This window comes from Falco peregrinus, chromosome 12 (genome assembly GCF_023634155.1).
Source record: "Falco peregrinus isolate bFalPer1 chromosome 12, bFalPer1.pri, whole genome shotgun sequence".
NCBI lineage: Eukaryota > Metazoa > Chordata > Aves > Falconiformes > Falconidae > Falco > Falco peregrinus.
In genome coordinates this window covers 10735008-10740454 of record NC_073732.1, presented here as the reverse complement: position 1 = coordinate 10740454, position 5447 = coordinate 10735008, and the positions used below count along the sequence as shown (strand labels likewise).

General features: G+C 38.7%; 1 long non-coding RNA gene across 1 annotated transcript in view; it reads right to left on the bottom strand.

Moving 5' to 3' along the window:
• The window catches only part of LOC114012259 (uncharacterized), a 95210-nt gene that overhangs the window by 75267 nt on the left and 14496 nt on the right, over positions 1–5447 (bottom strand). The window lies entirely within an intron of this gene.

The following is a 5447-nucleotide window of genomic DNA, read 5'->3' as shown; positions in this document are numbered from 1 at the left end:
TCCCTTTGCTGTGTCTGTGAAATATTTTTTCATTCCTTTACAGGCAAATAAATGTATGGAAGTAACATTGTTTATTGCTAGAAGGAAGGTTTCCCCTGTCTGCGCAGTGGTAGAGTCTCAGACAGCAAGGTCCCAGTAGGTCAGACTGGCACATTGAATTGCGTATCAAATGAAACTGGTATTCTGTAAAAAGGGTGGAAAGAGGAAGAGGGGTGTTAGTAATGAGGTTGCTCAGGCCAGGAGGGTGGGCCACTGAAAAACAACAAGTAAAAAAATAGGATTGATGATTTGCAGGACACCTAGGGTATTTCTTTCAGGGGGTATTACTTCCACTTTTAACCAGGAACAAGAGCTGGTAGAAAAAAAAGCGGCAGGAGCTGACAGCTTTGTGCTGATCAAAGGGACATAGCATTGAATGCCTGCTTTTGCTAGCTATTTATTAGAAAGAGAGAAGAGCTCCTTTGCCATTCTACTTGGGAGAGAAGGGATTAAAGATCAAAAAAAGAGGGGGACTACCCTGACTTCTTTGTTCAGAAAATACTTCTCTTTCTTTTTTCTCTCTCCCCCCCGCCCCCCCCCCCCCCCCCCCCCCCCCCGCTGTCCACTGTAAGACAAAAACATCCTTTTTATAGCATTGCTGCTTTGCTTTTATCAATGAGTAAAATTTCTGGTGATAAACAAATCCAGTAGCATCTTTTCCTTTTTTTTTTTCTTTTTTTAATGTAAAGGCAGCCCCCTTTGGGAAACTTACTTAACTGTCTTTTATCCTGATTAACCTAGGAAATAAAAGTTTAAATGCACTGCTGGGATTCTATTAGGATCATCAGTTCATATAGATAACAACGAAAGGTGTTAAAATGCACTTCACTGGTGCAAGTGATCTCATGTTGTAAAAATGATTATCCCCAGCAGAACAGGGAAGGATTAAGGGGCCATGTCTACATCTGGGAAACTCTGTAAGTGTTTTATTAGCATTAAGACATGTATTAATCACATGCACAAAAAAGACGCATCAGGATGGTGGCAAATGGCACAGTGCATTAAACCTACTCTCTTAAGTCAGTGAAATGCGATCATCTTTATTCCTAGAATTGCAATAAAGCTATTAAGCAGTTTGAATGAAATTGGGAAAAGCCTGCTTGTATGATTCCAGATCATTGTGGATTACCTGTCACGTAAAAAGACTGTTACCAAAATAAGACACTCCCATTGCAGAAAGTTTGAAGAAGCGTGAGGTATATGTCATATTTTAGCTCTAAATCAGTTGAATTACACTGCATATGAGTTTGATCACAGTGGCCTAACTGCTCATTTATATTCTCATCTCTGTTAAGTGGATCAGAAAGAGAAAGTCTAACCGCGTCCCATGCTTTTACTCCCTCCTCTGCTCTTTAGTTCAGGTTGCTGCTTCCTAGCACGAAGAAGAGTAAGGCCAGACACTGAAAAAAACCAAATGCTGTTGACCAGACACGTGAGTAACTCAGCAGATGAATACCATGGGATTTAACATGAGCAGCATTTTCCACGCTTCCATTCCATTTCCATTTGCAGCCCCTACATTTTGTTTCAGCTTGAGAGCAAACACAAGTATCAAAATGAAACATTGACAAATACGTGGTGATGTTAAAGCAAGACTTTTTATAAGGCCTATTGCCAGCATTAGGCTAGCAAAACATATGAAACAGTGGCTATCTTTGTGATCCTTTTTGATCTCCAACCTTCAGCACCACTGAAACAAAGCTAAATCCTTTAGTGGACATTAGGAATGCAACTCCTGTGAAAAAAAGTTGTCATATCTGTGCTGTAGTCTCAGTTAGACTATGTTGACAATCACCATACTAGCGTAGCATATAGGAAAGTCTTGGTAAAAACTACTTTAGCACCATGATAGATGTGATAGTGAGACAAATTATTGACTTTATTGCTAAAAATATTATAGTTATACATGTTCAAGTCCTGTCAAGCAGTTGCCTTTCTCATTCCTGTATTAAACACTTCTCTTTCAGTGGATATTTGGAATATTGTATACGTCTATCACCACAGCAGTGACATTTGTTATTTTGCTCATCAAAATGTCACCTGCCTATCAAGATAGCTAGGATAAGTAGGACTGGGAAACTTTGTTGAATCATGCACAGGCTTTTTGCTACCAGCAGATGTATTACAAGAGGCACTCACATTGATGTGAAACAGCAACAGAAGTCAGCTTTCCTGACAGCAAAGTTAAAAGAATTAATATTTGTCTTAAAAGGATATTTTAGTAATTGCTTCACAACATTAAGGGGATGGACAGACTATTAAACCAGTCAGTCCCTGACAATGCAGGATTGTTCTTATTGTAACTAGTGTTTGCAAAGGACTTTGAAGATGAAGAGGACCTCTGTAAATGTTAAGCATTGTGAGTACTACAGTATTTTGAGCATGTTTAGCTAGGACACTTGGCTGCCCTAAAATTCTGAAGAAAAACTTAAGTTAGGGCCTAGTAGGTAGCCAGGTGACAAAAGAGACAGGAAATAGGGATAACTAGGTAAGTGGAAGGCAAATTCTAAACAGGAAGGCAAAGAAGAAATGAGAAGCCAAGCCTAGAAACATACAGTCAGGTTTTGAGAAGTGACACCATTATGGCAAGTGATCAACGCTGTTTCAAATATACTGTATTTCTCCACCCATCCCTGAATAGATCTTAAGTACCCTTCACCGCCTTGGAGTCAGATTGCTTGCCAAAATGTCTGTGTTACTAGTTTTGCAAGTGCTACCACTAATTGAAACCACATAATGTTGCAGATCTGAAATAAGGCAGTCAGGGCATCCCTGCTGAAAAGCTACCCAGCAGGACAACCCCTTTGTTCTCTTTTAAAATGAACTAATTCAAGGGAAATGTTGTCTAAATCATTACTTCTAAATGTATGCAAGATTTCCTCCACAACCCTCCACCACCCCCACCCCCACCCCCTGCCCCCTATAATTTTCCTGGTTAGCTATCAAAGGTCTTTGCTGTTCCTGTAAACTGCAAAAATGGTTTAATATGCACACTTGTCATTTCTAGGTGTATAAATTTTGCTTTTGCAGGGATTTTACGTGGCACATATTGTGATCACCTGTGGGTAGGGTAGTTAATTAGCAAAGTCCAAGTCCTATTTCATTTAATTTATACCAGAGTAATTTAAACTAGGGAGAATGATCACAGCCACAGTCAGTAATTTAACTCCCCCCTTTCAAAGCTGTTTTAGTAATTATATTTTAGTTCAATGTTTTCAGGAAGCTTTTACGCCACTTGTTTTCCTGAACCATGCAAGCTCTTTCCCTTCCCAGCTCCCCTCAACCTTGGCGGTTTGTCCTTCTGGGCAGTGTTAGCTGCGTTCTTTTAAGAAATTAGAAAGGATGCAGCTGTCATTATTTTGTCAATCATAAAATCGAAGGCATGAAAAATGTCTTAGGAAGGAAGGGGGTTGTGTAATCTCTATTGAGAAAACAGGTTGTTCTCCAATACTTTCGGCAGTACTTTCACTTGACCTAAAAGAAAAGGGTGAAAGGTGGTCTTTTATTGTCAAGGCTTGGATTTCCAAGTGGCTCACTGGGGTATGTGTACATAAACATCATTTGATACCTGGTCTGGAAATCCTCAAAGCCACCCTCAGCACTTTTTGGGGAAGAAGTCATTATATGATTTCATTCTGAGCATCATCTTTGTTAAAAATTTTGGTGCTATACAAATAATTTAACTACATACATTAATATCAGTGGAAGAGAGAATATGTCTGTGGCCCAGATGAGAAGTATCCAAACCAAAGCATGTTCCTTGTCACAGTGAATGGGAAAACTGGCAATAGCCTATAACTGGTAGTATGCAACTAGTTCACTTGCAGCTTGACAATGAAGGCCTTGCTCACTGTGTGCCCCTTTTAAATCAATCCTTTTGGACAGCATCTTTGAGACTTAGGAACTTTCAGGGATATAAGGACTTACAGAATCCAATTTTTGTTTTCTCTCTGAATAGATATATATTTATAAGTTCATTGTGTTGTCAAGATTCCAGAAAGATTGTGCAGTTTTGCTGTTGAAATTTTGATTGCAAAGTACTAGACAAGTAGGTTAGCACTTGCTTTTCAGTAGTCTAAAAGAGCTGGCCTTTACTGATGCTATTACTATTCCCAGTTAACCATATTTGCATCATACATGCATTACAATTTGAAATGACATAACGTCATAAATTCCTACCAGGTTCTGTATGTTTGCTACAGTTTATACACTGAAGACCAAACTTCTAACATTTATTCATGCTGGAAAATAGTTTTTATATGTATGTTTTCTTGACTAAAAATTCTTAATTAAGTACATCAAATGATTTGGTACTTATGTAAAATTTCTTCCTGACCACTGCTTATCTTGTTTGCATGTATGGAAGCACAAATTTCAACAGTTACATCACTTTTAACTTAAGCAGCTGGTGGAAGTCTAATTATTTTTTTTTTTTTGAGTCCATAGCCTTTGGAGACACTGATTTCCAGTCACTGGTTAGTCTCCGAGTAGTGGGAAACCTTTTGTGAAATATTTGAGAGGAGGAGGGAGGGTTTTCCTTTAGAATAAGAAAAGTGTCTGTGGATTTTGTTTGAAGATACAATGTATGATTAATGATTCTCTATTCACTGGAAAACAGTAACTCTCATTAAGTGAAATGGAAGTACATCAGGGTAAACTGCAGCCAAACTGAAAAAAGAGAGCTGAGCCTAGGAAATCCAAGCATCAACCCTTTTTTTTTTTTCTGGGCAGTGAAAAGCAAAGTATAGCTTGCATTAGGCTTCAGTTTCCAGTGAAGGATCCAGAAACTCTGTTGTTTTCTATTTGCTGTATAGAAGATGGGTCTCGAGCTCTGCCAAGGGCTGCATGTAGCTTGTGTGGGCTAATGAGTGGTTATCAAAAAACAAGATTTATGACAGCAGTCAAGGAATTAATAGGCAGAATTATGAGAGCTGAGGAAGCCTTTGCAAATCCCCAAAATAGAGAGAAATCTCTGCTTGAATCATCTTCTGTTGTGAATTGGTATGGCATCTGCTGCTACAAGTCTAAAAGTGGAATGAATAGACAAAGAGTTTCAGATGTACAAGCTATGCTTAATCACCAAATAATAACAAATAAGAACTCCACAACAACCCTCTGTGAGATCACGCTCAAATTAGCTACACATTCAAGTTTTAGAGCAACAATTTCCTCACTTCTATTTATGGGAAAACTGTAGTATATATACCAGCCACAGAACTTCCTGCATCAGATGACACAGATGATTTTCTAATTGACTCACCCTCTATATTGCTTCATGCATGGTCCCTTAGGAGCTTTTTTTTCTCTGCAGAGCTCAATGAAGCTCACTGTAAAGCTCTTCTCAAGAACACCTCCTGGCCAACTTTTGGGTGTGAATAACAAAAATATTAGCAGAACATTTCATGGTG